General features: G+C 32.8%; 1 protein-coding gene across 2 annotated transcripts in view; it reads right to left on the bottom strand.

The window, feature by feature from the left end:
* Window positions 1–21,724, bottom strand: part of Plexa (plexin A) — a 166,879-nt gene extending 145,155 nt beyond the window's left edge. For both annotated transcript variants that reach the window (XM_074239313.1, XM_074239314.1), the window contains exon 1: window positions 19,425–21,724. The gene's annotated coding sequence lies outside the window, so the exon portion shown is untranslated. The remainder of the gene's footprint in view (window positions 1–19,424) is intronic.
* Window positions 21,725–22,016: the final 292 nt, after the last annotated feature.

The following is a 22,016-nucleotide window of genomic DNA, read 5'->3' as shown; positions in this document are numbered from 1 at the left end:
TACTTTGATACCTCGACGATACCTTGAGCTTCTGCACTATTACTATACCATCAGAGGCGTCTTGCAGTCTCACTGTTACTGTCTATGTCCCGCTTATTCATTCCTTCCTTTCCGTTTTCCTCTTTTCTCTTTTCTCTTTCGCACACCACACGTAGTGTGTAGTTACAATATAAATATAGTTATACTATGTATATATATGTACCAGGTTACATTACTGATGCGATACGTGGATACAAAAACATATGCGTATCCTTATTCACTCACTCACTTACGCTGCTTACATATGTATGTACCTGACGGGTTTTTACGCCACAACTCCATAACCGAGTTGTCGAGAGATGGACAAGACCGATCGATGAGAATCCGATTCAATGTCCAACTATACTCTGAGGGACATCTCAATAGTCTTCACTGATTATACTCCAATATTGAAAAGTAACTAGACTAGTTTCCAGACAAATTCATTTTGATATTGACTAATGGTAGACAAAAGACTCTGTTCTCTCTATATTCCGAACATCGCCTTTTTTTATTTGTCATATTTATTTTATTATTGTTCATTCAGTACCCAAAATAAATGTTATTTTTACCCCCACAGACATTTAATATCGAATATTGAACAATACTTCCTATAAATCTTCTATCATCTGTCAAAATATAAATAAAATACACTACTGGAAAAAATTAAGGGATCAAAAAAAAATTCCAAATTTTTCGGTAGTTTTCAACAGGCCGTAACTTTGAGAGAAATGGTCGTACAGGAAATAAAAAAAAAGGAAATTGTAGCTCCAAGTGTCTAGTTTTTGGATTAGAACTTCAAAATTTTGTAGCCTCCGCGGTTTCTGAGTAATCGTAGAAAAACCAGCAACAAAAAAATTCTCAAAATTTTTTTAGTTTTTTTTTTTGTCTACGGGCGTGGAAAAAATTTTTTAGCTTAACCACCATAAGGATCGGATACTTTGTTCATTAAGCTTTAATTTCTTTTTTAAACACCCTGATACGTCCACTCCTCGCTGAGATATCGGTCTTCAAATGGAAAAGGACCTTTTTGTCTTTGATTATCGATATCTCAGCAACCAATGATCGCACAGAAAGTTAAAGGTGGGTTTCAAGAACTTGAATGAATTCCCCTTAAAGACTGTCCATTGTTTTTTCGAAAAAAAATTTTTTCTTTCCGTCACATGAATTTGAAAATGCAACAAAAAAAGGGCTTTTAGTGGTTTTTTGGAAAATCAAGCGCTGGATCGAAAATATTGAGGAAACCACTAATGTTAAGTGTGCCTTTTACAGTTCAATATGTCCACAAAAACCCTACAAAGAATAAAATTAATCCAGCCAGCCGTTTTTTTGTTTCACTTGATCGAATTTTTGAAAAAATTAAAGGATCACGTTTTTTGCTCTGAAAAGCTCATAATTTTTAAAAATGAGAAAAAATGGTTTTTTCGAGCTTTTTCCACATTTTCGTTCCAAAAGTGCTTAAATTTTCAAAAAAAAAAAAATTCAAAAAAAAAAATTTTCAAAAAAAAAAAAATTTTTTTGGAAAAAATTTTTTTAACAAGTTAAGGAAACTCAAAAACCATCGCCCGATGATTTTGATCACCTTTCCACCGCTGCATTCCTTGATTCTACTGATCTCCTTTTAATTAAATTAATAAAAAAGTTAATACCCCCAATCGAATTTCGATTTTTTCATACGCTTTTCGGAGTTTTTTTTCTTTTCTTTTTGTGAATCCTTAGCAAATCGCTTCATTCAACAGTTTTTTCAAAACTAATCCCTCTGCGCTAAAAAAAATTTTTTTTAATTTTTTGGTCAAAATTGAAAATTTCTGACTTTTGATTCTTAATCATGGTTAGACGACATTTATCGGAGGTGGAAGTTGCTCGGTTAGTGACTCTCATCGACGAAGGTTACACTCAACATGCAGTTGCTATCCGGATGGGTGTAAGTCAATCTGTCGTATCTCGAGCTTATACCAGATACCAAGAGACGAATCAATATCATCGTCGCCCCGGACAAGGTCGCCATCGAGTCACTAATGCCCGCGATGATCGAACAATTGTTAGAGAAGTTCGACGACAACCTTTCGTCAATGCGAATATTGTCGCTCGAAACTTCCCCAATCGCAGACAACAGCAACAACAACAGCAACAGCGACGACGGCATCAAGTGCGAAACATTTGCTCTCGAACAATCATCAACCGTCTTCGTGAAACTGGGTTACACGCACGACATCCTAATCGTGTACCCCTGTTGACAGCAAGACATCGTCGAGCTCGTTTAGCGTATGCTTACGATCATCGAAATTGGAACTTGAGGAAATGGACAAATGTTTTATTCACTGATGAGTCTCGTTTTAATCTGTATGGCAACGATCGACGTCCTCTCGTTTGGCGCCGTCGTGGAGAACGTTTTCGCCAGAACTTTGTCCGTCCAGTCGTTGCCTACGGCGGTGGATCAGTTATGGTGTGGGGCGGCGTTTCACGAAATTGGAGAACACCTTTGGTAATTGTACGCGAAAATTTGACAGCTAGACGTTACATCGACCAAATTTTAAGGCCCATTGTTCTGCGCAGACGACAACATCTGAGGTCGTTCATATTGATGCAAGATAATGCACGTCCACACACAGCCAACATTACCCGGCGCTTCTTTGAGCGGTATGACATCACATTGTTGCGACACCCAGCAATGAGTCCAGATCTCAACCCCATAGAGCACGTTTGGGACATAATGGGCCGTCGGTTGCGCAGAGTATCCAAATTTGCAGAACTTAGCTGCTTTGGAGCGCGCGCTTCAGCACATTTGGAATACCATTCCGCAGCCTCAAATTACCGTCTTCATAAACATGGCTGAACGTTTGAGAGCCGTTATTGAAAACAGGGGTGGTAATACCCGGTATTGAACCAACAAAAACCTTCAGAGAATGAGTTTGGAGTCATTAAATACGGTGGAACTGACGAGCCACCGGGTCTCAATTCTCCTGAAATACCTTACACACACACACACACACACACACACACACACACACACACACACACACACACACACACACACACACACACACACACACACACACACACACAGCGTAAATCCGACCGCGCGACCTCCACGTGGTACGCTTTGGATAACGCTAATGCCGGCGGTAATTGTTTTCTTAAACTTTTCAAGAGAAAAAATTTAAAAAAATTTTTTTCAATTTAAGCACTTTTTGGAACGAAAATGTGGAAAAAGCTCGAAAAAACCATTTTTTCTCATTTTTAAAAATTATGAGCTTTTCAGAGCAAAAAACGTGATCCTTTAATTTTTTCAAAAATTCGATCAAGTGAAACAAAAAAACGGCTGGCTGGATTAATTTTATTCTTTGTAGGGTTTTTGTGGACATATTGAACTGTAAAAGGCACACTTAACATTAGTGGTTTCCTCAATATTTTCGATCCAGCGCTTGATTTTCCAAAAACCACTAAAAGCCCTTTTTTGTTGCATTTTCAAATTCATGTGACGGAAAGAAAAAATTTTTTTTCGAAAAAACAATGGACAGTCTTTAAGGGGAATTCATTCAAGTTCTTGAAACCCACCTTTAACTTTCTGTGCGATCATTGGTTGCTGAGATATCGATAATCAAAGACAAAAAGATCCTTTTCCATTTGAAGACCGATATCTCAGCGAGGAGTGGACGTATCAGGGTGTTTAAAAAAAGAAATTAAAGCTTAATGAACAAAGTATCCGATCCTTATGGTGGTTAAGCTAAAAAAATTTTTTCCACGCCCGTAGACCAAAAAAAAAAAACTAAAAAAATTTTGAGAATTTTTTTGTTGCTGGTTTTTCTACGATTACTCAGAAACCGCGGAGGCTACAAAATTTTGAAGTTCCAATCCAAAAACTAGACACTTGGAGCTACAATTTCCTTTTTTTTTTATTTCCTGTACGACCATTTCTCTCAAAGTTACGGCCTGTTGAAAACTACCGAAAAATTTGGAATTTTTTTTTGATCCCTTAATTTTTTCCAGTAGTGTATTATTATGAATAACTCTGTGTATCTATTTGAATTTACTTTGATACACAATAAAAATAAAAACTGATCAATAATTAATTTGATATTTATAATTATAAAATAACAGCTTAATGAAATTTATTGCACAAGTAAATGAATAATTTCGATCTCAGATTATTTTAAAATGATATATTCAAATTAATGACCTAAATTGCTGTAATATATTATTATTAAAACACCTTGCACACAAATTGTCAGGTCCTTTACCAATAACAGCCGGTCAATATACATAAGTGCTTTTAGTGGTAAAGTAGCATCAATTTTGTTATTTCTTTATCTTTTTTTATCCAACCCCAATTAATTGAAATTTTATTATAAATCTAAAAAAAATTAAGAAATGTCTAAAAAAATAAATTCTTTTTGGTATGTGTATAAAAATCCTCCAAAAAAAAAACCTCTTTTTTTAACTGTGTTCAGTAGAGGCAAAAAACACTCACAGGAGTTTGAGCTTCATGTGAAACAAGAGCATCGACATGAAAGCTCTGTTAAAAGCAGTTTTCACTACTTGACCATGAAGTTGCCCTTATTAAATGTTCATAAAATATTCATACCAAAGTTCATTATCATTTTATCTCATATATGAGCGACAAGAGCTTAAACTAGATACCCATACATTAAAATTTTTAAAGACATTATGGCGAAACTTTTTTTAATGTACTAATGATGTCTTATTTAAATATGTGATATAAATAATGACGGTTTTAAGATTTTAATGAAACTTCAATAGCTTATATAAAATAAATAAAATAAAATAAATTTATTAAGAGTATATAGAATCTATATTGTGGAAATGTTTACTCACATCATAATAAATCACCGATAAATAAAACAAATTTGACGATAAAACGGAAATTTAATCCCCGAGGATAGATATCACGAGGGGGGAATATTCAATTGGTTGCTGTAACTCAGAAGAATCTTATTCACTCCGAACAACGCAGCAGGGCATGAGTGTGTAGCTCTGTTGGAGTAATGTAACATGGAATATAATACAAGTTTAGCAGTGTGTAATATAAGTATCGGGGGATAAATAAAGAAATGAAGAGAGATAAAGAGACGGGGAGATAGCGAGAGGGGGTGAGAAAGAAGGAGGTGTTATGTCGTAGCAAAAGAGTAGAATAGCCAGGAAATATAGTCTCGACCCAGTACAGAGAACGGAAGCGCGCGCATATAACTATAGTTACCACGTTCTTTCGATTCATACAACGTTCGTCAATGAAACACGACCAGACTCGGCGTATTACCCGAGTGTCGCGCCGCCGCGTGCTCAAAATCTCAATGACTCTATTATCCCACTTGTCGCAAGGGAACAGTAACGTCGTCGTAGTCATAGTCTTTCTTGTCTTCCTCGTCGTAGTCCTCCAGATCCATCTCACAAGTCTTTCTCTATCCTTATATTACTGTAAATATGTGTATCTCTCTTTCTCTCTCCATTTCAAATAATAATATTCTCACTTAACAATAAAGGCAAAATATCAGTCTATTGAAAATTTTTTCCAATATCATCCGGCTATAGATTCAAGAACTCGGTAATTGAGTGGAAGTCTCAAGAGAATTTTATACGAGAACAGCTTCACTAAAAATTATTTTTATTCATCTCAACATCTTATTCTTATCACTCCCTATTAATCTTCTTAACTGACTCTGCCTCTGACTTAACTATATTTATTTAACGATATCATTTTTTATAAATACTCCTTCTATCGTTAATTTAACTAAGTGAATAATTATCCCGGATGTACTTGAATGAAAATAATAATCAAGCGCTAAATAAAAAAAAAATATCATCTTCTACAAAATTATATATAAGATGATTAAATTTTAATCAAATAAACTAATAAATTAGAAATCGATTTTGAATAGCAACTCATAAATTTAAAATCGTGAATTACTGATATTAGATTTTCAATTTACGTTCCAATAATTTGATAATAACAATTCGATAATTTTATCTAACTTAATAAACACCCACTAATATTGCATCCGGTTGTTTATTGATTACACTTTTTAAGTTGTTAAGAAGTAGGGTGATGGAAACCCGGTGTGGTGGGAGTTTCCTTGACAACAAATAGATAAGATGAAAGTTTTGATGGCCCATAATTGTCAACCGTAATTATGATTTAGTAAATTTTTATATTTTTTTAACGATTGGCCAGACTTTGTTTTTATCTCACTTGTTTGAGAGTGACCCTGCTAAACTATTCGCTGAGAAATATTTATCGAATAAGTCCTCTACTCACAGGGCGATCAATTTTATTGAATCGTCTTCATAAAAGCTAATAAATAATGACTTTAAAATTTGTTTTTAAAAGTACTTCAGGCAAAAATTTTCCTAATAATCTTGTTAAACGTCAAATTTTTGTTGAAATTTAAAAAATTCATCGTATACTTAAATTTCCTTGCCTCAGCAAGGAATCGTGAATTACCAGAAAAAAAAAATGAATGATAATGAATAAAACAAAAGACTTGAAATTATACAGTTGTATTTAAAAAATAAAAAAAAAAGGCGATATTATTTACAGTAGTTTGAACATGACTCTCCATGACTCGTAACTATACCCGCAGACTCAATTGTAAAATGAGTAGAGTAGCTGGTGCAGCGCAGAGGGAATGAGCCAACAGCCAAAGGGGTAAATAAAATTATGGTATTAAGTATAATAAAAAAAATAAAGGATATTACGGCAAGACACACACTGATTGTGAAGCACGATCATGTAAAACACAGCAACTGTTAAAAAAGGTAAATATAAATAACGCATATATATATATATATATATATATATATATATATATATATATATATATATATATATATATATATATATATATATATATATATATTAAGTCAGTAGCTGAAACACGATCTGAAGGACAAGGGGTGGCATCAGATTAGCATAACTTTAGCCCAAGAATCAGCAACAGCTACGACAGACTTTATGTACCTACATATATTTTCATGGTTCCCCCTTCTGTGGGTAACCTTGAAATAAAGCTGACTTATACATGTTTACTTGTTGTTACATATATACAACATATTACTGGTTTGGGTATGCGGTATGTATATGGGAGAGTTTGAAGCTATACTAAAATAACAGTAACAGACAACACGGCTAAACTCCACGACTATATAATATAATACTATCCTGGGTTGGAAAGGAGCAGAGCATGCCACCGAGACCGAGAACTCTCGAGGAAGACTTTGAAAGGAAAACATTCAGACGATTAAGCAATACAAATTATCAAACTTGTACACGTGATACACTTCGACAACTTGTCAACGGGATTAAATTAAACGTCTTGAATGTGTCCCCCGCCATTAATATCAACTCTCTCGAAAATTTTAACGCTTTTAAAAACCGTATTCAGTTTTTTCGCAAAGCCATTTAAACTTAATTTTTTTAGCAGCATTCATTGTAAAATATAATTTAATCTCGGTACGTGAGTTTACACTTACACGGCGATACCAGCAAAAAAATATAATATAATATAATGTAATAAAAAAAGTCCCTTCACCTCTGCTCTCTAAGAGGGTACAGCTAAGGGTAGAAATAGCTAAGGCAAAAAAAAAAGCTATTGTTGGGTTATTCGCGTTCGCTGGTGCGTTCGAAGCTCCTTTCACGCTTACGACCCTTCCCACACGCATTCCACTTTGTCCTTACACTGAGTAGAGCCCCCCGTACTCATGGCTTTCTCCGCATCAGTCTCGATCTTTATTTTTTTACTCTTTTTTTATCCTCCACGCGACCTCGCCCCTTGTCGACGATACACACCCTGATACACTTGGAAATAACGTTTCCCTCACTATACTTTCTTCCATATACTTCCACGTATAGATATAGATATTATAGATGGCAGCGTGTTATATATTATACGAAGGAAAGAAAGTACAGTAAGAAGGAGGAATTGGAAGAAGTATAAGAAAGCAGAAGCGAAGTGAAGCATCTTGAGGCAGCAAATCCTTGGCAACACGTGCGACCTACGACCGATCGATCCTTCGAACTACCCGCTACTAACATACACACACCATTCTGTTCTGTTCAATGCTACTATACGCTTTACACTAAACTATATTACAGCACACTTGGTTACTTTTTTTTTTTGACTCGAAATTCTTTGGATATATATTTTATATTTTTTGGACTCTACTAGTTTTTCACCCCACAATCATCCCCGTTTGTGAGGTAGCGTCTATACTATACTGTATACATGTATATAGTGTCTCGTTCCGTCAGTACAACGACACGCGTCGATAAGCTCAGAAACGACTGCTTGGCAAACGGCGACATCATAAATCTTGAGAATCAACTTGTACTGAGTAAAAGTACTGTGTAGATTTTTGGATTTTTTGTTTACTGTGTTACGTTGTATTGTTTATGAAATTTTATAAAGAACGCAGACAAAAAGTTTGTTGTAGAAAAATTGTTTGGTCAGATGAAAAATAGAATAAAAATAGGAAAATAACGATACTCAGAGTATGAACGTTCATGTCAGTTAAAAATTTAAGTATTGACAAATATTGTAAATAAAAAAGATAAATGAAAATTTTTTGCCTTTTTCTATTACCAAGTTGAGCGATATTGTTTGTATGTGTAGTGTTTTTTCAGTAAATATTAGTTTCATCATTCACGTCACACACAGTAAGCACGACCTAAATCAACCTGCGTCCGGCATTCCTCATATCAACAATACAAAGCACAATACATTATTTGGAGCACAAGTAATGCGAGTACGTGGATATGGAAGTAAGGAATTAAATTAAATGAAATAAAATACTCGATGTTGAAGGGCAAGGAGAGAAATATAAATGTAAGTCGACGACATGCGTAATAAGATCCTGCCGTAAATACGATATGTACGCATTTCTTGGCACGCGGGTGAACTTGGTTTCACGCATTCCATTCTTGTATGTGTACACAACAACTATCTTATTTAATCTACTCACACTTGTACTCATTGTGCGTGAATAATAATTATCCTGGTTATTATTTTACTTTTTAATGAATTATTTTACAATTTATTAATGCAATTTAACAACTTATTGTACTGCTGGTAATTGTTATTTATTTTTTTTTCTTTCATTAGCAAGTATGTGTAAATTATATAAACAATAAATAATAAAATTTACTGATAGTATAGTTACGTGGGTTTATTGACTTTTTAGTTATAAGCGAACTCTGACTATGAAATTAAGAATTATATTTCACTGAATTTAATAATCTTCATCTAAAATGTCTGACTTTTTATTGACGTTTATGTTAAAAGTTTAAATGGAACATGTTTATAAGGAATAATAATAATAATATTTATTATTATTATTTTATTATCGACAATAGAGAAAGTACCTACAAATTAAATGGCTGTCAAGGGTTAAAAGCCAACTGATTTAGTTTAGAGTAAAACTTTAAACTGATTGAATCCTTTTACTTTACTCAAACGTACGTATATATGTAATTTCATTTAAGCAATCAAATTAACTATTTATTAGTGGCTCAAAAGGACTAATTTAACTTGCGGATTTCGAATTTGAGACAAGTTTTTAATTAAATATTGATATATAAATATAAATTATTTTGAACTTGAAAATTATGAATGCGCAATAAAACATTTTGTTTAGAGTAAAAAATTATTTCGCTAAAAATTTTCGTGAAATAAAAGATAAATTAAATTTTTATACCATCGGTTCATAAAAAAAAGATGATGAACAAAAGGCAAGAGATTGATTGTGAATTATTAATAAATTTAATGGATTTTTATTGAATGCATGAAGTATAGTCAAGATAAAAAAATATTTTATTTGAAACATCCCAACAATAAATGACAATTTTTTTTTTCTTTCAATTAATATCAGACTATAAATAATTGTCACAAGATGAGAAGTAAAATAGGTTAATAATAATAAAAAATTGATTAATTGAATGGAAAAAAAAAATTAACCGGAAACATTTCTTTGTTATCAAGCGTGGCATAAAAAAAACCTCAGACAAATACGCAGAAATGATAAAAGAAATTTAGTGTTTAATTTTCGTAGAGTTAGTTTTGCAAAAAGTGACTCAATAAAGCTCTTACAACTTGAATAAAATTCATATTCCGATTCCGAGAAACAAATAATTTATTCATAAGGCCGTTATATAAAGGTTTCATACCGTAATAAAGAAAAAAAATGGACAATAGAACAAATATTTATAACACTAAACTTTAACATTAAATAAACCCCCGTTGCGTATTAATTCAACCTATAAATCTTAGTTTTTTACTGTATTAAAGTTAATATAACAGTTTCGTTGTTTTCTCCCATCTTTTTGCAATATTACCCCAACATATCTTTCACTCTGAATCTTCTTCCTCTTTTCAAGAGCAATAAACTTTACCAAGTTATGTTGTGACAAGCACAAAATTGCACTAGGAAAATTCACGCATTACTTCTCAACTTTTATTTTTTTTTCCTTCTTGTTTATACCTACAAACTCCTCAAAATGCGTATGTACACATACATATATGCATACTTTAACATACACCCTCTGAAACTTGTGTCCTATCTTCCTCGTTTTCTCTCCTTTATTATTTGATCATCTACGTAATTTATTTATTTTCCTTTAAATCGCGATGAAAACGAAGTAAAGTCAAGATGAAAGCTGAAAAAGTACTTTGATCGAACATAAACATTCTGTGGTAAAACAAATTTACTTTTTTTTTTATGTTATTATTATTATTATTTTTTTTTTTTACTACTATTTGCCTTTATTTAATCACAGAATAAATCAACCTAGACTTCTTACTAAACTTTTATTTTTATTTTATACCCTTATATTTTTTTTATAATATTATAAAAATTTTTATCGACGAGTCATATCATGTAAACTATAATAATAATAACAACAACAATAATAAAAAAATAATGTAATAAGTGGAAATATGTTGAAAAAATTTCCAAAGGTAAAAATAGAAAAAAGTAGCAATGTAAGGCAGTAAAGAGAAAAAAAAATAATAAAGAAATTATGAAATGAAATGAAGGGTGAGTCAACTCACCCTACTACACCCTATGCTCGAGTGACATATTGCGTTAATCTCTCCACAGAAGAAGGTCGAGAGTACTGTACTTTGCGACGGTACTAGCTCACACGACAGCGTTACCGGGTCGTGTTCTGCTTGGCAGGTAGGTGTAAAGAAGTGAAAAAAAAATAGAGACACAGACAAAAAATATTGCAGAAAAAGTAGAAAAATTATAGAAGCAAAAAATGGGAAGCTGACTACAAAAAACAAGTAAGAGCTATGAGTTCTCATTCTCAACATCAACTATATATACTCTCAACATACCACACACAAAGTCAGTCAGTTATATCTTTTTTGAACTCAATCTAGAAAATTTATAGATAACAAAAGTTTATGAGAATTCATTTATCACCTGAGATTTGTAAGTTAATTTAAGATATTTAATTTAAAAAAGTTTCCTGTTACATTACCCAGCAGAGTCAAGTTACGTTTGTTGAACCGTTATAAATTAAAAATTCATATAATAAATAATTTTAACATTTTTTGTTAAAATCTATCCGTACTACCCAACGATATATTCTGTTCGAAGAAATGAGACACTGCTGAATTGTTTAAAAGCGAATAAAATTCCAAAGATTCTTTGAATTTTTAAAATAACTATTTAACTCGATAGACAAATACTTTGATTCAATTTAAACGTTTTTAGTCGATCATTAGTATCATCAACATTTACTGAATGCCAAAAAAAAAAAAAAATCATATTTCAGAGCCTTGAAATACTCAGACAAAGAACTTGAAAAGAATTTATCCTTCTATAAGACTAATTAACGATAAGCATCTTATCTATAAACTATTTGTACCTGGTAGACCAAAAAGTAAGCTTTTCCATTAGCGGCTATATAATTAATTAAATTGACCAAAATAAACGATAAATTGCGTAATGCAATATTATTATAGATTATAATTATGATTTCGCGATGATGATTGAAATATAAATTACATAAAACAAAATGCAAATAATCCGGAATAATTAATTAACCAACACGTGATTATTTCATTGAAATATTAATACAATTTACTTTAGCTTTAGAATAGCTTTTCACTGAGTACATATCTATTCGTAATAATTTATTATAAATTAATGTGGGCATATATATTTATGTATCAGCAGCATTCACAACACTCAACAGCTAACAGCTACATATATATATATATATATATATATATATATATATATATATATATATATATATATATATATATATATATAGCATAGACTGTATAATATTTGCAGGTTACTATATATTCACAAACTCATTAATGTTACCAAATTTTATGATATAGTTACGTTGGAATGGCGGTGGTTTTGTATTCAAATTTCAATAATCTAGTATTAAACGTTATTACAAAGCGCAGTCAACCGCACAAAATTATTACGACGCGGTGAGGTAGATTATCCGCCCTCAGCCCTCCGCCCACATTTTTTTTATTTTAGCAAATTCTCTTTATCTACCATTTCTCTTGCCCGTTTATTTTAAACCGTCTATATATGCGTACGTATATGTTATTCACTCGGAGAATGAACATCACATCATCATGACTATGAAAATTTATCGTCAAGTGAATCAACCAGCACGATAAGTATAATAATCGTAATTGTCGAATGGGTACGTTAAAATATGAAAAAAAAAAAATGACAACTGTCGATTAGTCAGACAACACAATCACGAGACAAGTCTATTTATGAACCGAGCAATAATAGAATAAGCGAAGAGTGGAATGAAGATAAAAAATAAAAAAAAAATACATGTTGAATGGCATAGAGGAAAATGTAAGTATGAAAGAGTGTGAGAAAGTAATCAATAGATTGTCATCGCTGTTTTTTATTTTTATTTATCTTTTATTTTTCTATGGAGCGATAATGACTAATGGTAATGTAATTTTAATTTGGAGCAAAGTGTATTTTTATGTTTAATTTTTTTTTTTTTAATATAATTATTTGCTTACAATAATTACATATTTAAGCGTTCAACTGAATGAAGAAGACTTGATAATTAATGTACAAAAATTTTTTAAGAAAATTTTATATAGAAGATTTTAAAATGAAGATAATTGTGACACGCAATTGGTGCGAGTTGAGGAATAATAAAAGGGGTTTAAATTCAAAATGGATGATTATATTTAATTTGGTAAAAGAAGGAGGAGGATAAATCGTGACGAAAATTTTCTAAAAAGTTTATGTAGTGAGACGGTTGATTGAATGAGGAAACAATGAAAAGTATAACCTTGTCGTAGGATTAATCGCTTGAGGCACTTGGTGATTATCATTAAGTAGAAAGCGGAAAAGGAAAGAGGGAGTTGAGATGAGAGATGAGATGAGAAGAGAAGAGAAGGGTGTACAAGAAAAGAATAAGAAGTGAAGGAGGTACCTCGAGGCGTGAAGATGAGAATGACAACGGCAAGGACGCGAAATTATCTTTACTCTATTTCTCGGTTCGGGCAACGGCAACCAAGTGAGTCAAGGGAATACGAACTAAATGAGTTCGAGAGGGAGGAAAAATTAAGATTGAAACTAAAAGATAGAAAGTATCCGTAGAAAGACGGAAGTATGGGATGGCTGGTTAGGAAGGAAGGAAGGAAGGAGGGAAATGCTGGTGGAAAGAGAGTCAAGAAGTCGTAGTAGTTTCTGTAGACAGTTCTTCCTCGGTAGTTGTAGTTGTAGTCGTCGCCAACGTCGTCGTCGGCGTCTTCGTCGTCTTTAAAGCCCAAGAGATGGGAAAGTTTGGAAAGCCTGAGGCGAGAACACTGGGCACGAACGCAACGTTGAATTTTCGAAGGACTGAAAAGTTTAAGTTAGCTGAAGTAGTCGAGGTTTACAAATACGAATACGAAAGTAAAGGGAGAAAAAATAAAATAGATGCCAGTGGCCAGAAAGTCTCTTGAGTGTGTATCTACGATAAAATGTGTAAAAAATAGAAAAGATAGAATGTGGCTTTCGACATTGGTGACGACTAAGATCGAAGAAATTTAAAAAGCGATTTTATTCTATGTGGGTTAAATAATTTGGAGCGCATGTCGAGTTGTCGACAACGAATTCCCGGTACAAAGTAGAGATGAGAATCGACGAAAGAGTTGAGAGAATAAGACTAAAGACTAAAAAATAAAATTAAAATGAAATGATGAGTAAGATAAATAAATAAATAAATAAAAAAAGCAAAGTCAAGGACGAAGAAATCACCAAGAAGAACCTGAAGAGTATGCACGGTTGGACACGCGAATCAGAGAAAGACGATTGGACAAGTAACCACCAGAAGAGTAAGAAAATATAAGAGAAAGACAAAGAAGGTTTAAGCTGAGTATGGAGTATGAGAGTGAAGCCAAAGTCTCAAGAGAATGCAGGACTCGTGTTGAGAAAACCAATGGCCCTTCTTATATTCTTATATTATTCTTCATCGGTTTTACTTTCCTTTTCTTCTACCTTTTGATCGGTATAGCTCGACTATACTCATACTCTTAATCCCGGGTTCTTTAATAATTTCTCTCTGTCACGATCTGTCCGTATCGTTCTCTTTGTTCTCTCTCGAGAGAATACAATCGATAGGTTTCCTGGTGCCTATTAAAATCCTTTTCTGATCTTCTCTTTACCATTGTCCACTTCACTTCCTTTTTCATTCTCTATCATTGTATTATATCTCACCATCACCATCACCACCATCAAAACTTAAATACATATATATATATATGAACATAGTTACTCACTTACACAACTTTGTCTTGGGAATTAAACCTCTTACTCGAGATCTCGACTCCCAGCTCCTCTCGTAAATAACTAATTCGTAGGACGCTTGGGATTTTGAGCGTGACAAACTCAATAACCCAAATGATAATAAGAACCAAACAATAAACTAAAAAAGATTCACATTAACTCATTTCATCCTCTCCATTCCCTATAATATAGTATATAATACCATCTTAAAAATTATTTTTCTCTGAATCTTGGATCAAGATAGAGTAGACCAATTTACTATGAAATTGGAATTTTATTATTCTCTGTTATTTTATTTTTTATTTTTTTTTTTGTCTCTTAATATTTTGTTCTCCAATCTCGGAAGACGTATGTATTTACACAAACATTAGGACAAAATAGGCGAGAAAAATATCAGTCTCATTCGTTGTTGTATTGTTACCTACACGCCTGACTCCATAAAGGTCTAAGAGTCAAAGGAAGGAAACACACAAAGATATTATTATTAACAAAAAAAAAAGGCCATGGAAGGATTTAAGATAAAAAAATAAAAGAAAGAATAAATGCTTAATAATAAAAAGAAGAAAAAGGTATGTATAGTGATTATACCACACGGGTTTTATATGAATCCAAATGCATTGTCGAGGCGAGAATGAAAGGAAGACAAGTAAAGGTAGGCGCGAGCAGAGAAACGCGAAAGGATAAAAAAGGAGTCGACATCAACGAAGGACTAGCTCTGATGTGATATATTATATACAACAACAACTTCTCTCTACTCTATAATACTACTCAGATGCTGTTGGTGCATCAAGAGAAAGGGAACTAAACCGAGAAACTGAGAAGAGGATCGTCTTATGGGTAGTCTATGCTACAGCACACCACACCGATATCAACTAAACCAGCTACAGCCATACACATAAGATACAGCTCTGAAACTCTCAAGACTGAGGTAAGGCTTTTAAGGCCCGGCTGGCTCTCTACCATCTACATCTATACATCGTATTATACATATAAATATAAAATACACCGATACCATGGAGGATGCTTGGTCATATACAGCGTATACTCTTCAGAGACCCCGTGGGACTGCCGCGAAGAAATCTCGCTTAGCTCCGTCTCTTTCCACCATATTACAGTCTACACTGCTCTCACGGATACGAATCCAAGAATCTAGGACTTGGGGATGTATATATATTAACATGGGTTCGCCATCACAGTCGACGCGCGCAGTCTTGTACCACCGCTACATACACCATCGTCTCAAGAGAAGGAGCAGGATATTTTATTTTAATTTTTTATTTTTGTTTTTAAATATTTTTTTATCCTTACTCGCTCTCGACCACCTTGTGTTTCATAATGTGTTTTCTCTGTTCAAGACTTCTCGTCCATTTTGCCCGTTGCATCACACTGGGATTCAGATTTTCACGGTTTTATTCCTATTGAAAACTCACCGAGGCTGCTTATGCTGCTACTGTTTTATTTATTTTTTTTTTTGTTATTGTTTTCTACAATTATTATTATTATTATTGTTGTTATTGCGATAGTCGTAGACATAGCCATTATTATGACGAGTATATAATAGAGTTAAGAAACAAACAATGAGTAAAGATAAAAAAAAAAAAAAGGACCGAGATGAGATTTAATGTCCCGTTAGTGCCTTGGTCTCTTTTCTCAGTCACAGTCTCGAGATCAGATAGGAAATAAAAACCCAACAGAGTATATTTTATATGCCGCAGAGAAAATGAGATGGATTATAAATCCAATGAGCATGTCATCGTGTGTTTAATTTATATAAAACAAGTACATAATGTTTGCTCTACGGCTGATGCTGTACAATATAATAGCAAAATTAGTTAATAATAATAAAAGAATATAAAATGAAAAGCGTGTGAACTAAAAACCGGTCATCGCGTATTCCCTTGAACAAATACTCAAGGATAATCCGTCTAGATCTGCTGTTATTTCAGGTACTCGTGTAATCCTTCTTTGTGAATCGGATTCGCTGTTCTTTTTACGTTTTTTATTTTCCGTTCTATTTCTATTATTTTATTATTCCATGTTGTTTTTTATTTATTCAACATGCACGCGCATACTTTTGTTTTCTATTTCTCAAACATACACCGAGGAAAAAAACAAGTAGTACCTTGCTAATAAAATATTTTTTGATCCATCGAATAATAAACGTTTTATAGATTTAACAAAATCAAATTATTTAGAAGCAAAACATTAAACCAAGACACATTTTTTTACTTTTTTCAATATAATTTTCATTTATTTACACCCGTTTCTTTTTTAAAATTTCTAATTGTTTAACCGTCGACCAAAGTACCGGTCACAGTTCGGCGAACATGTCCGGGACACCGTGATCATAAACCGTGCCGACACACTCTCACGTAATTAATAAACATTTCCTCGTGCATTCAACATATATGTTTATACATTGCAGAAATACAAATACATGTACCCATAAAGTTTACTATACTCGGTAGTTAGACAAGAAAAACCGCAAGCGTCTAACTATATTCTCGCACGAGACTGACTAACCGGGTTTACCTTTGCTGAATTATTATTCAGATACTCGAAAAAAAAGCTCGACACAAACATTTCAGTATTAATAATAAATTAGTATCACTTTACATCATTAAATTGTAACAATAACAACAATAAATAATAAAAGTAACTGATCCATAAATATTTAAAAAAGTAAGTGTTTAGACAAGATGGTTTTGTGGGAGAGTGAAAAGCTTAACAATTTATCATTGAGCATGACGAATCTCTTTCACTCTATTTCTTTTTAAAAGAAAAAAAAAAATATATATATATATATATATATATATATATATATATATATGTATATAAGTTTTGAGTAGTTTGGTTTGGGTCTATTGGTCCCTGTATCTACTTCGCTTCAGAATGGAGTACAGACGATTGGGTAAGTATAACGAGGGGTTAAAACTATCCTGTTTTTTTTTTTTTGTTAGTCATCCATAACCAGAACACAGACTAGCGTAGCATAAAGGGCGGTAGGTATGTATATATAATATGTGTATATATTAAAAAAGTGCATAGCACCGGTACGGATTGAGTGTAGAATATATATAGGCGCGGTCTTTTCTTAAATGCCGGGAGCCACCAATACGAAATAAAAAAAAAATCCATTGCCATCATCAGACTGCGTTGTTGTATATTTCAATGGAAGGGTACCCCGGAGGCGCCGCATCCTCGTATGTACTTTTTTTTACAGTATTCAATGGTGTGACGATGATAGTGAGTATTGGATCCCGGTATTCCATCTTCTTCTTTTACACTTTAATACTATCGACTGTATAGTAGTTTATAATGTATAATATATATTGTATATAGTATTATACATTGGTGGCAATTTGCGATCAGGTTTGAATCGAACCGCCGGATGGATAAACGCTCGATTAATAATCGCCGCCTCCCGTCGAAGGTCGTTGTGAGAAAGCCAAAGCCGCGCGTAATATTAGCTTTAGTAACTGAAAGGAGTACCAGATAACCCAAGACACGCCACAAGACAACTCTTAGGCTATGTATATATATATATATATATATATATATATATATATATATATATATATATATATATAGATAAATATTAAAGTTAATAATAATACAGAGTTAAATAGTCTCACTCAATTTCATTTGCCGAGTTTTATTATTTTAATTTAAAACACGAGATTTAATATTATTATGAATAATATACCTCCACTGACCAGCCAATTAATAGGGTGCCTTAATAATATCAAAGTTGGAAAAAATAAATGACAATCAATTTATTAATGAAAAATAAAAAAAAAAATAAACACCCGAGTGATCCGATTCGATGGAACTATATAATTCTAGGCCGGTTTAGATTAGTGTGAGTTATTAAAAAATTTTTAATCTCCGCGGGTATTAGTAATATAAAGCGACGAAGGTGAAGATAAATAATCATTCACGCGGCCAGAGGTCGCGTAACTGCTCCATTCATTTTTATTTGGTCTTCATATTTCATTTAACGCAATATATATGTATATAAAATCCCTGATACAGACCTTGAAGACTCTTATCAGATAAAAGAGCCAATGAAATAGCAGTATGGACAAACATTTAATTCCTATCTATCTTATATTTTGTTCTTTGTGTTCTTTTAGTTTTATTTGCTTGTAACAAAGTTATTACAAGAAAAAAGAAAATAATTATTGAAATTTAATCCCGTATTATGCTTTGTAATATTTTTCCATGTAGATTTTATTAATTGGCGCACTGTTGACCAAAAATTTTTCAACCGTCTCGCCATATAATTCCTTTTTACAGCGGCATACCTTATTCAGATTGAATAAGAGCAACGGAGAACAAATTCACTCTACTCTCCTTTCTTCTCAACTTTAACATATACATTTGTATACATGTATATATACAACTATTTAAGATTTAAGAATACGGACGATGCGGCCGACGAAAAACCCAAAGATGTTATAAAAATCAGGTAGAACTCCCTCGGCCAGGTATAAAATATATAATAGAATGCCAAACCGATATTTTACATTAATATTCGCCAGGACTCTGACGTAAAAATGACGTATATTTTAGCAAAGAAAAAAAAATGATAAAAATTAATTAGATAAACTCACCGTTTTTCTGGCGGCCTCCAGCTCTCGTTTATCTTGGTCGATCGTTGGCTCCTTTCCACCCACCCCCTTAAACGCGCAGAATCATTTCGAGCGGCCGTTGCCTTCGATCCCTTAGCACACTTGAAAAAAATAAAATAACCTAACAACCCTTATCCACGGAGTTGATTAACCACTTTTACCATAGGATATATTTTTTGTGTGGCCGATAACACACGACCCTTGCCAGTCGCTCGACCGGTATTTCACGCACACACTAATAATCACACACTCTCTTGGTATTTTATTATTACTGTTATTTTTGTCACTCCAATTATTATCAAAGTAAGAGTGAAAGAACCCTTTCTTCACGCACCACCGCGATTTGACCTTGCGATACTATTTATTACGTATTTAGATTCAAAATTATATTAATAACAGACGTCTGTTCAGCGACCACGACAGGTATACAATACTTTCAATCGGAGTCAACGATCTCGTCATATACACAAGACACCAACTATTGACTTTGTATTATTTAAACAAGTTTATAGTATCACGCTCTCATATAAATAGAGAATTATTTTATCGGTATCAAATGAATGCTTATTATTTATAAACAGTAAAGGTCAATTTTGTCGGGTCACTTTTATTTTCACCTAACTACGTCGGCTTCCAAATTCACCCTTCACTTCACTTCTAATCATCTGTTACACGACAATTTTTTATTTTATCTTTATTTTTATCTGTTTAAAAAAAAAAAAAAAAAAAAACAATGTTCACTCACATATATTATATTTATCATACACTTAGTCACTATATTTATACACTAATTATAAAAAAGTGAACCAGAATATGACGTATTTATCAGTAAGGTTCAGCTACTCACCATCGATCTTGAAATTGATATTTTAAAATAATAATATTTAATCTCCTGGTTGCGTGGGATGTATTTAAAATACCACGTTAATAAATTTACAAATATAAATGCAAATACATAATACGGGTGTATATAAATACCAGCGTTATCACTTAACTTCAGTATCAATACTTAAAAAAAATTCCACATAAAAAATATCTGGCCATTAAGGAAAAAATCTCTCTGCTCGTAGTTAGAGAAAGATGAGAAACGAGAAAGGAGCGTAAGTTAAATAAAAAAAAAAACTGGCCGAGCCACAAGAATACGGTGAGCCCTGCCTCCCACGACACACAAATACACACACTGGGTGAATATACGTATGTATGTATGTATGTATAACAAACACACACTTGTTTTTATATTTATCTCTTTTTCTCAAATGTTGCCGGCAACTCTCACTTTAGCTTTCTTTCCTTCTCGGCATAACCATTTATTTATTTTTTTTTTCTTTTTCTACCTTGTCTGGTCTGTCTTCACTGCTACAACTACAACTATCCTCTACACTGAACAGCGCTGCTCGTGCACTCACTTTAATCCTCAGTTATTTATTTAATTATTATTATTAATTGTTATTAACTATTAATAATAATAAAAAAAATATTTGTAAAAAAATCTATTTATTTATTTATTTACTATAAAGTAACACGAGCGTCCAGTGTCCCTTTTCAGAACGTGATCGAGTCCGCGCATTCCCCAGCACGAACGGCGCTAAAATGGCGATCGAAGTGACAGCTCTCGCGCCGGCTCAATCCTCCAAAATATTTTCATCCACTGTTAACTCAATTATCATTTATAATTCACTTGAAACATAAAACTCCGTTAATTGTTGATCCACATTAAATATAATTTGATGCGTAGATAGTTGCGTTGGATGTACAAAAAATTAAAAACATAAATGAAAATAATGTAATTTAGAACATGAGTTGGTTGGTTAAGTTGTATCGTGGATTGTTGTAAATTGCAACTTATTTAGTTGAGTGTCTGTAGAACCGTCACGCGTCTCGTTAATACACACACACCCTAAGCACCGCTCTGCACCCTCTCGACGTTCGATGGCAGTTTTATAATATTAAACAACCCGGTACAATGTGCCACCACTGACGCGGAATATATTTATACGTTTGTGCTTGCCCGGACCACTCACGGGACTCAACTGCTGGGCTGCTCCTGCTACCACTGTTAGCTTCCCTCTTACCTTCTTTTCTTCCCCTCAAGTCACCTCATCTAAAAACCAATCCGAGTCTAAACTAAAACCCCCTCTACTTTAACCAGAGCAACCAGAGCTACGAGCTACTTTACGCTACAGTGGCGCCCTCTATGCCATTTTCTCACGCCCGTCTGACAGCCAATCAGGAGCTTATGCTTACCGACCAATTAAATTTTTGCGCGGATAATTTTTTATTTTTTAAATTTATAATTTTGATAACACGGAAAATTAAGTTAGCAAACTTTTAAACTTTTTTAGAATTTTTTTTTATTACTAAAATAATTACAAAAAAATTAAAAAAAAAATTCCACTTGTAAAAAATTCAAAAAACTATACGTGCAATTTTTTAAAAATATTTTTTTATTCCTAATTCAATTAGAAATTTTTTTTTAATTTTATTACAATTAAATTCTTATGAAAAAAATTTAATAAAAAAATTTCACATGTTAAAATAAAATTGAATTAAAAATCAAAAAGTCAAAAACGTCGG

This window comes from Cotesia typhae, unplaced genomic scaffold (genome assembly GCF_013202065.1).
Source record: "Cotesia typhae breed Kobodo isofemale line unplaced genomic scaffold, CoteBio_Ctyphae contig_23, whole genome shotgun sequence".
Taxonomy (NCBI): domain Eukaryota; kingdom Metazoa; phylum Arthropoda; class Insecta; order Hymenoptera; family Braconidae; genus Cotesia; species Cotesia typhae.
This window is presented reverse-complemented; position numbering and strand designations above follow the sequence as displayed.